Source organism: Ceratotherium simum, chromosome 14 (genome assembly GCF_057802395.1).
Source record: "Ceratotherium simum simum isolate JZ-2026a chromosome 14, ASM5780239v1, whole genome shotgun sequence".
NCBI classification, from domain to species: Eukaryota; Metazoa; Chordata; class Mammalia; order Perissodactyla; family Rhinocerotidae; genus Ceratotherium; species Ceratotherium simum.
Window position 1 is genome coordinate 26,432,831 of NC_141913.1, and position 11,394 is coordinate 26,444,224.

Genomic DNA, 11,394 nt, shown 5'->3' on the forward strand with positions numbered 1-11,394 from the left:
ACTATGTCAAATAGTTAATAGACTTAGACTATTAGACTTAGCTAATAGACCAAGATGAGGATGAGAATTGACTGTTAGATTTAGCAATAGCTTCCTTGGGCCTTTTCAGGAGAAACATATGATTCTATAATTTTGTTTGTAAAATATCACTTCCTAATGCACTATATAATTTACCTATTTATCTTATTGTCTGCCTATTCCTACTAGAATGAAAGCTCTATGAGGACAGGGATTTTTGTCTATTTTGCTAATTAACAAAATATTGCATACAACAGCGTCTGGTCATAGTAAGAGCTCAATAAGTATTTGTTGAATGAATGGTTTTCGGATCCATCTCTGTGTTGATCTGACATCTACGAACATGCTCGTTTGGCAACGTTTCTCCAAAACTATTACGGTATGCTCTAGCCACGTCCTGGAATACTAGGATGGTTCTCCTTTGTTCCAAGCCTGGCATTTAATGGTGCAGCCCAGCAAGCCCAGCCTGTTTGGCAGGCAATCACCCGGCTAGTTCATGCCTCCCTTCACCACTACCATGTACTTCCCTGTGAACTGAAGAAAAAAATCCACAACTAGCCAGCCCCGCAGAGCTTAGGATATGGGCCACACCTCTCATGGTGGAATCATGTGTTACAAAGGATGTGGAGAAAAAGGACATCAGACATCATATCGGGAAATCTCTTTTAAGATAAGGGTGCCCAACCTGAACTCTCAAATTTTTCAGCGTTGGAGACTGATAGACACGAGTTTAAGCCTCTTCTGTGGCATCAAGTCATGCTGGGACTGTTGTCAAACCAATGAATTTAACTGAGCTTCATTTTCCTCACCTGCAATATGTAACCAATCAGGCCTATATTGCAGGGTTGCCATAAGGATTGAGATAATCATGTACAAGCCTACAACAGACCTTCATAAACACTCTTATTCTTACTCCATAACCCCTTCCCATTTGCCAAATGTTTTCAGCTAAGATAAAGTGAAAGTAAAGAGCTTATTTTTTTACAGTAACACAGTACAATAAAAAAGGACAAATAGAATATGTGGCCTTTTGTGTCTAGCTTATTTCATTTAGTGTAATGTCTTCAAGGTTCATCCATGTTGTAGATAATTATATATATATTTTGTGTATGTGTGTGTGTGTGAGAAAGATTAGCCCTGAGCTAACATCCGTTGCCAATCCTCCTCTTTTTGCTGAGGAAGATTGGCCCTGGACTAACACCCGTGCTCATCTTCCTCTATTTTATATGGGACACTGCCAAAGCATGGCTTGACAAGCGGTGTGTCAGTCTGCATCCGGGAACCAAACCTGCGAACCCCGGCCGCTGAAGCAGAGCGTGCAAACTTAACCGCTCTGCCACCGGGAGGGCCCAATAATTATATTTTTAAATTGCATTTTTTCTCATGAGTGAGAAATTCTGCGATATGTAATCTTTTATATGATGAAGAGCAATTTGAATCTTCTCCTGTGACTGCTCAATTCATGTCTTTTGTGCATTCCTCCTAGCCAATAGGAAATATCTTTACATTTATTGAAGTATTTGTGTCCATTAGCAGCATTTTAATTTATCCTCATATATATCTTGCATATATATGTTAAATAAAACTGAATCTTTAAATTGACACTGAAAAAAGAAAACTAATAGTTGAACACAAGTGGTATTTCTAAATTACAGTTGTCCTTAAATTTGGAAGTTGCATTAAAATTCCACAAGGTGGCAGACTGGTTCCATTAAATCAGCCTTACTGCACTGATTTAAATACATTCTAGATATTCCCAGTATTGGCCTAAGCATAAAAAAACTTTTATCCCTAAGCATAAAACTTTTACCCCTAAACATAAAAAAAGTTTCTAAGCAACATAAGGAATTTGTGAAGGTATTTTCTCCCAGAAACAACTTTACAAATGATGGTTAATTTTGTAAATCGGTTCACAAATCTTACTTACCATTAAATTAGTTGTAACAGAATCATAGAATTTTATATTTAAACCAAACTTAAGAAATAATTTAATTACATAATTCTTGCCCAAAGGAAAATAACTTTATTCTTGGCTTAAAACAAAACAAAACCAAACCACGGCACTGGGAATATAAAATGGTGCAGTTGCTATGGAAAATGGTATGGCAGTTACTAAAAATATTAAACATATAATCATATGATTCAGCAATTCCACTTCTAGGTATATACCACAAAGAACTGAAGCAGAGACTCAAAGAGATATTTTGTCAAATTAATAAACAGAAACTTCATTAAACTAAGTTGAGAGGCCTAAAGGGGGAGCAAATCACACCCTATGTCCATAGCAGATCCCAACAGGAAGAACAAAGACTTCCCCTTCTTGATGACAAGAAGCTCAGCCAATGAGAGACTGTCACAACTCAGCCAATGAAAAGCTACTACACATGGAACTCTCAATTCCTCCAATAGACTGTATGTTTAAAATAGCCCTCCCAACTTCTTCTTCCCCTCTATAAAAGGGTTTCTCCTCCCTTGATGCTAGGGGCCTTGCACATAGCTTACCATGGTTGCAGACCCAGAATTGCAATTCTTTGCTGATCCCAAATAAACTCATTTTTGCTGGAGAAATAACTGGCTATCTATTTGTATAAGGTCAACAATTTGTACACCCACGTCCGTAGCAGCATTATTCACAATAGCCAAAATGTAGAAGCAATCCTACATCAATGAATGAATGGATAAATAGGATATGGTATATACATACAACGGAATATTATTCAGCCGTAAAAAGGAATGAGATTCTGACACATGCTACAATACGGATGAGCCTTAAAAACATTATACTACCCCAGAGCGCACTGATGCACCACTTGTCAAAGCCATGCTGTGGCGGCGTCCCGTATAAAGTGGAGGAAGATGGGTACAGATGTTAGCCCAGGGCCAGTCTTCCTCAGCAAAAAGAGGATTGGACACAGATGTTAGCTCAGGGCTGATCTTCCTCACACACACACAAAAAACATTATACTAAGTGAAGTAATGGGGCTGGCCCCATGGCTTAGCGGTTAAGTGCACGTGCTCCACTACTGGCGGCCTGGGTTCAGATCCTGAGTGCGCACTGATGCACCGCTTGTCTGGCCATGCTGAGGCGGCGTCCCACATACAGCAACTAGAAGGATGTGCAACTATGACATACAACTATCTAGTGGGGCTTTGGGGAGAAAAAGGGAAAAAAAGGAGGAGGATTGGCAACAGATGTTAGCTCAGGGCTGGTCTTCCTCAGCAAAAAGAGGAGGATTGGCATGGATGTTAGCTCAGGGCTGATCTTCCTCACAAAAAATAAAAAGATAAAAAAATAAATAAGTGAAGTAAGCCAGTTAGTATTAGGAGCTTGGGGGGGAGGGTAAACAGGGAATTATTGTTTAATGGGTACAGAGATTCAGTATGGGATGACAAAAAAGTTCTGGAGATGGATGGTGATGATGGTTGCACAACATTGTGAATGTACTTAATGCCACTGAACTATCCACTTAAAAATGGTGGGCAGGCCCCATGGCCTAGTGGTTAAGTTCAGCACACTCCACTTCGGAGGCCCGGGTTTGGTTCCCAGGCGTAGACCTACATCACTCATTGGTAGCCATGCTGTGGCAGTGACTCACATACAAAATAGAGGAACATTGTAAATTTGTGTCATCTCTTTTTTTCCTTGATCAGTCTGGCTAAAGATCTTATCAATTTTACTGGTCTTTTCATTTTTTTTTTAGCATGCCTAAAGCATTTGTGGGAAAGACTATTGAATTCTCCGTTGAGCTGCCTTTTCACCTTTGTAAAACATAAGTTGGCCATCTGTGTGTGGGTCTATTTCTGGACTCTCTATTCTATTCTATTGATTTATGTGTTTATCCCTTGGCCAGTACCACACAGTCTTGATTATAGTAGGTTTATAGTAAGTCTTAAAGTCAGATAGTACGATTCCATCAATTTTACTCTTCTTCAAAATTTTTGGTTTTTCTAGTTCCTTTGTCTTTCTATATAAATTTTAGAATCAGCTTGTCTATCTGAAAAGATCCTGCTGGGACTTTGATTGAAATGGAAATATTTACTATGTTGGGCTTTCCAATCCATGAGCATGGTATATCTCTCATTTAGCTGTTTTTTCTCTCTTTTATAATCATTTTGTAGTTTTCAGCATGTTTTGTTAGATTTATAGCTAAGGGTTGCATTTTGAGGGGAGCTATTGTAAATGGAATTTTAATTTTAAATTTCAGTTTTCAATTGTTCATTGCCAAAAAATAAAAATATGATTGACTTTTGTGTCTTGACATTGTATACTGTAACCTTGCTAAAATTGCTTCTTAGTTCTAGGTGGGTTTGTCTTGTGTTTTTTTGTTTGGTTTTGGTGAGGAAGAGTAGCCCTGAGCTATCATCTGTTGCCAATCCTCTCTTTTTGCTGAGGAAGATTGGCCCTGAGCTAACATCTGTGCCCATCTTCCTCCATTTTACATGGGACACCTGCCACAGCATGGCTTGATAAGTGGTGCGTAGGTCTGCACCCACCGAACCTAGAAATTCTGGACCATGAAAGCGGAACATACGAATTTAACCACTACGCCACCCGGCCAGCCCCTCTAGGTGGGTTTTTTGCAGATTCCTTGGGATTTCATATGTAGACAATCATGTCATCTGTGATTAGGAACAATTTTATTTTCTCTTTTCCAATCTGTATGCATTTTAATTAACTTTTCTTGCCTTATTGCACTGGCTAGGATTTTCAGTAAGATGTTGAAAATGAGTGGTAAGGGCCGGCCCCGTGGCTTAGCAGTTAAGTGCTTGCGCTCCGCTGCTGGCGGCCTGTGTTTGGATCCCAGGCGCGCACCGACGCACCGCTTCTCTGGCCATGCTGAGGCTGCGTCCCACATACAGCAACTAGAAGGATGTGCAGCTATGACATACAACAATCTACTGGGGCTTTGGGGGGAAAAATAAATAAATAAATAAAATCTTAAAAAAAAAAAAGAAAATGAGTGGTGAGAGTGGACATCCTTGCCTTATATCCAATTTTAGGGGGAAAGCACTTGGTCTTTCACCAATAAGTATAATGTGAGGTATAATTTGCCAAATTGTTTTTTCTTTTTTTTTCTTTTTTTTGCTGAGGAAGACTTGCCTTGAGCTAACATCTGTTGCCAATCTTCCTCCATTTTGTATGTGAGCCACCGTCACAGCATGGCCACTGATAGACGAGTGGTGTAGGTCTGCAACTGGGAACCGAACCCGGACCACTGAAGCAGAGCACATCAAAGTTAACCACTAGGCCACCAGGGCTGGCCCTGAATTGTTTTTTCTTAATCAGTAAGTGCTTGCTAACTTTTGTCAAATGTTTTTTCTGCATCAATTGATGTGATCATGTGTTTTTTCTTGCAGTTTTCTTTTTTCGTACTGTCCTCGTCTGGTTTTGATATCAGAGTAAATCTGACCGTAGAAAATGAACTGAGGAGTGTTCCCTCCTATTTTCTAAGAGGGATCATTTACTGTTGGTATTATTCTTCTTTACATATTTGGTAGACTTCACCAGTGAACCATCTTAGCCTGGAACTTTCTTTTTCAGAAGATTTTTAACTACAAATTTAATTTCTTTAACAGTTACACCACTATTTAGGTTGCTTATTCATCTTGGGGGAGTTTTGATAATTTGTGGTTTTTGAGAAATTAGCCCATTTGATCTAAGTTGCCAAATTTATGTGAGTATAGTATTCTTTTATCCTTTTATTTTGAACTGAACAAAAATGAAAATGTAACATATCAAAATTTATAGGATGCAGCTAAAGCATTATTTAGCAGAAATTTACAGCATTAAAATGTTTATATTAGAAAAGAAGAAAGATTTCAAATCAATAATCTAAGCTTTCACTTTAATAAATTAGGAAACAAAGAACAAAAAGCCAAAACGAGTAGCTGGAAGGAAATAATAAAGATAACTACAGAAATCAATGCAATTGAAAACAGATAAATAGAGAAAATCAACAAAACCAAAAGCATATTCTTTGAGAAAATCATTAAGATTGATAAAGCTGTAGTCAGACTGATCAAGAGAAAAGACACATTACCAATAGTAGGAATGATATCATTACAGAACCTACTTTTGTTGTTAAGAAGATAAGTGAATACTGTCCTATGAACAACTCTATGCCTATAAATTTGGCAACGGATAAAATGGACCAATTCCTTGAAAGATATAAAGTACCAAAACTCACTCAAGATGAAATAGATAATCTGAATATTCCTGTATCTATTAAATACACAGAATATATAGGTTAAAAACCTCAAAGAAAACTCCAGGCCCAAATTGTTTCCGTGGTGAATTCTAACAAAAATTTAAGGTGGAAATAATACTAATTCTACACAATCACTTCTAGAAAATCAAAGAGGAGGAAACACTTCCCTACTCATTTTATGTGGCCAGCCTTATGCTGACACTAACACCAGACAGGAGCAGTGCAAAAAAACTACAGACCAATATCCATCACGAGCAAACGCAGACACAAAAATACTCAACAAAATATTTACATTTTGAATCCAGCAATACATAAAAAGGATAACATATCATGCACAATGGGATTTATCCTAGGAATGTAAGGCTGGTTCATAATTTGAAAATTAATTAATGTGATCTACCATATTAAAACCACATAATCATATCAATTGATACCAAAAAAGCAATTGACAAAATTCAACATTCATTTATGATAAAATTTCTCAGCAAACTAGGAGTAGAAGGGAACTTCCTCAACCTGATAAAGGGCACCTACAAAAAATTACAGCTGACTCTACACCTAATGGTGAAACACTGAATGCCTCTCCCACTAAGATCAGAACAAAGCAAAGACATCCACTTTTACCATTACTATTCAACATCATACAGGAAGTCCTGGTCAGAGTAATAATAAAAGGCATACAGATTGGAAAGGAAGAAATAAAGGGATCTCTTCTCATAGATGACATTACTACATAGAAAATCCCAAACTATCCACAAAAATCTCCTGGAACTTATAAATGAGTTTAGCAAGGTTTCAGGATATAAAGTTAACACACACAAATCAATTGTATTTCTATTTACTAAAAAAAAATTGGAAACTGAAATTTAAAAAACAGAATGATTGGGGCTGGCCCCATGGTGTAGTTATTGAGTCTGGTGGGCTCCACTTTGGCGGCCCCGGTTCGAGGGTTCAGATCTTGGGTGCAGACCTACACTACTTGTCAAGCCATGCTGTGGTGGCAAACCACATACAAAATAGAGGAAGACTGGCATAGATGTTAGCTTAGGGTTAATCTTCCTCAAGCAAAAAAAGAGGAAGATTGGCAATAGATGTTAGCTCAGAGAGAATCTTCCTCACCAAAAAAAAACCCAGAATGACTTATAATGGCACCAAAAGATGAAATACCTAGGCATAAATCTAAGAAAATGTGTGCAGGATTTGCATTCTAAACACTATGCACTGATGAAAGAAATTTTTAAAGACCTAAATAGGTGGAGAGGGGCCGGCCCCCTGGCTTAGCGGTTGGGTGCGTGCGCTCCACTGCTGGCGGCCTAGGTTCGCATCCCGGGCGCGCACTGATGCGCCGCTTCTCCGGCCATGCTGAGGCCGCGTCCCGCATACAGCAACTGGAAGGATGTGCAATTATGACATACAACTATTTACTGGGGCTTTGGGGAAAAATAAATAAATAAATAAAATTATTAAAAAAAAATAGGTGGAGAGATACTGTTGTTCATTGATTAGAAGACTCAATATTGTTAAACTGTCAATTCTTCCCCAATTTATCTATAGTTTTAACCTAATCTGAGTCAAAATTCAAGCACAACATTTTTGGAAACTGAAAAACTGATTCTAAAATTTATATGGGAAAGCAAGGAACTGAAACGCCCACATATTTTGAAAAAAGTAAGCAGAATTGGCGATGTCATAATTTCAAGACTTGCTGATTTCAAGGCTACAGTAATCAAGAAAAAACAGAAACTTCGGTAATAAGACTCAAATAAACATGATCAGAAAGCTACAGTAATCAAAACAGCGCAGTGTCGGCGTAAAGACAGATACACAGACCAACGGAATAGAATAGAGAGCTCAGAAATAAACCCTTCTGTATATGGTCAAATGATTTTCAACAAGGGTGCCAGGACTATGCAATGGGGAAAGGACAGTTTTTTCAACAAATGGTGCTGGGAAAACTAGATATCTCTATGCAAAAGAATGAAGTTGGATCTTTACCTAACACCATAGACAAAAATTAACTTAAAATGGATCAAAGAAGTAAATATAAGAGCTAAAAATATAAAACTCTTAGAAGAAAACATAGGAGAAAAGCTCATGATATTGGATTTGGCAAGAATTTCTTAGATATAACACCAAAGGCACAGGCAACGAAAGAAAAAATAGACAAATTAGACTTCATCAAAATTGAAAATTTTTGTGCATTAAAGGACAATATCAACAGAGTAAAAAATCCGCAGAATGGGATAAAATATTTGTTTTTATTTATTTATTTATTTTTTATTTTTTTTGTGTGAGGAAGATCAGCCCTGAGCTAACATCCATGCTAATCCTCCTCTTTTTGCTGAGGAAGACCAGCTCTGAGCTAACATCTATTGCCAATCCTTCTCCTTTTTTTTCCCCCCCAAAGCCCCAGGAGATAGTTGTATGTCATAGTTGCACATCCTTCTAGTTGCTGTATGTGGGACACGGCCTCAGCACGGCCAGAGAAGCGGTGCGTCGGTGCACGCCCGGGATCCGAACCTGGGCTGCCAGTAGCAGAGCACTCGCACTTAACCGCTAAGACACGGGGCCAGCCCAAGGGATAAAATATTTGTAAACTACATACCTGATAAGGGATTAATATCTAGAATATATAAAGAACTCCTACAACTCAACAACCAAAAACAAACGATTAAAAAATGGGCAAAGGACTTGAATAGGCAATTCTCCAAAGAAGATATACAAATGGCCAACAAGCACATGACAAGACACTCATCATTAGTCATCAGGGAAATGCAAGCCAAAACCACAACAAGACACCACTTAACACCCATTAGGATAGCTATTACCAAAAAACAGCAAACAAACAAAACAGAAAACAAACGTAGATGAGGATGTGGAGAAATTGGAACCCTTGTGCATTGCTGGTGGGAATGTGAAATCATGCAGTCACTGTGAAAAACAATGGTGGTTCCTCAAAAAATTAAACATAGAATTACCATACAATCCAAGCAATTCCACTTCGCATATACTCGCAAAAAATTGAAAGTAGGCAAATGAGATGTTTGTACCCATGTTTGTAGCAACATATTTGCAATATGTAGAAACAATTCAAATGTCCAAAAGGTAGAAACAACTCAAATGTCCAAAAGGTAGAAACAACTCAAATGTCCATCAATGGATGATTAGATAAACAAAATGTGGTACATACATACAATGGAATATTTTTCAGCCTTAAAAAGGAAGGAAATTCTCACATGCTATAACATGGATGAATCTTTAAATTATACTAAGCAAAATAAGCTAGACTCAAAAGGACAACTATTGTATGATTTCACTTATATGGTGTACCTAAAATACTCAAACACATACAGACAAAAAATTGGACAGTAGTTACTAAGGGCTTGGGGGAGGGGAGAATGGGGAATTATTGTTTAAAGGGTACAGAGTTTCAGTATGGGATGATGAAACAAGTTCTGGAGATGGATGGTGGTGATGGTTGAACAACACATGAATATAGGTAATGCCACTGAACTGTACATTTAAAAGTGATTAGGGGCCTGCCCTGTGGCATAGCGGTTAAGTTCAGCACGCTCTGCTTTGGTGGCCCAGGGTTTGCGGGTTCGGAACCTGGGTGCAAGACCTACACCACTTGTCAGCCGTGCCATGGCAGCCACCCACATACAAAACAGAGGAGGATTAGCATGGATGTTAGCTCAGGGCTAATCTTCCTTAAGCGGAAAAAACAAAGAGGAAGATTGGGAACAGATGTTAGCTCAAGAGCAAATCTTCCTCAGCAAAAAAAAAAAAAAAAAAAAAAGGTTTAAAACAGTAAATTTTGTTATGTATATTTTACTACTTTTTGTAAAAAAGGAAAAAAATCCTTTCTAGCTATCAATGCTTATGGTGACTCACAGCTATGGAATTGTGGCAACTTGTTACCTTAATTTTCATTACACGTTATATGGGAGGTTCAAGTTCCACCCCATTTTTGGAGTTATAGTTTCTCTTTCTGGTCTACATTGGTTCCTCTCTCTCCGGGCATTTCCCCTCCCCTCCCCTGCTGCTCTTTCTTAAGCCCTTCATTTCATAGGATGGGAATATTGAAGAGGGAGACAAGTTTTTAATAGACTTTCTGAATCTTAAAAATTTTCTTCTATTTTTCACATGCTAAAATGTTTTCCTTTAATCCTGAATGATTATTTTATTAAATTTCTGATTCAGTTATGAAGTTCTTTTCTCTTGAATGTGTTAACACGGTTTATTATGGTAATGGGTCTTCTGATGAACCATTCTTGCATTTCTAGGATCACCTTACTTGATCATAACATATCATATACTGCTGAGTTTGATTTTCTATTTAGGATTCTTCTATCCATATTCATTTTTGCTTTTCCTATACTATCCTGTGAAGTTTTGTGAGGGTCTTGGACTTTACTCAATTTAGAAGCTGCGAGTTAGCCTATTACAGTTTCATGGATAATGGCAGTAAGACATGAGACTCCTGGAACACAAAGGACTTTATTGCTTACTGCATAGCAAGTAGCATGAGCATCATTTCCATCAGTACCTCTTGACCCTCAAGTCCCACAGAAGCAAAGGGAAAGGTCTCAGATGGATTCTGCACATGCTGTGAGTTTGTGTAGCAGCTGAGCTTTGGGAATTTACCACTTACACAAGGCTTGATCTTTGTCTCAGACTTTATCATTCAAGACTCTTCACTGATAAATGGCCCTAGCAAAGTGGTCAGGGCCTTACCTTCTTGACCTAGCTAGCAAGAATGTATAGGGAGTCTTAGGGTCCAAGGTAGATCGCCTTTCCTAGCTTGGGTTTATATCAAGGTTACACTAACCTCAATTAACGTAATGAACATTCTCTTTTTTTTTTCCTAATCCCAGAAACTATTTGGATAAGCTAGCAATTTATGTGCTGCTTAAAGTTTTGGTACAACTCACAGCCAACTGTCTTGTTTTGCAGGAGGAAGGGGAGAATTTTGATGTGATCATTTTCTTTTTAACAGTAATTGACTTTCTATTTTTTCTTGAGTGACCACATATTTTTCCGGAAAATTAATCCATAAAGTTCTCAAATACATAGTCTGCTTTTATAATTTCTTGAAGCTACTGTATCTCTATTTGTTTCCTTTTTCATTCAAGATATTATTTCTTGTGCCTTTTCTTTTTCTATC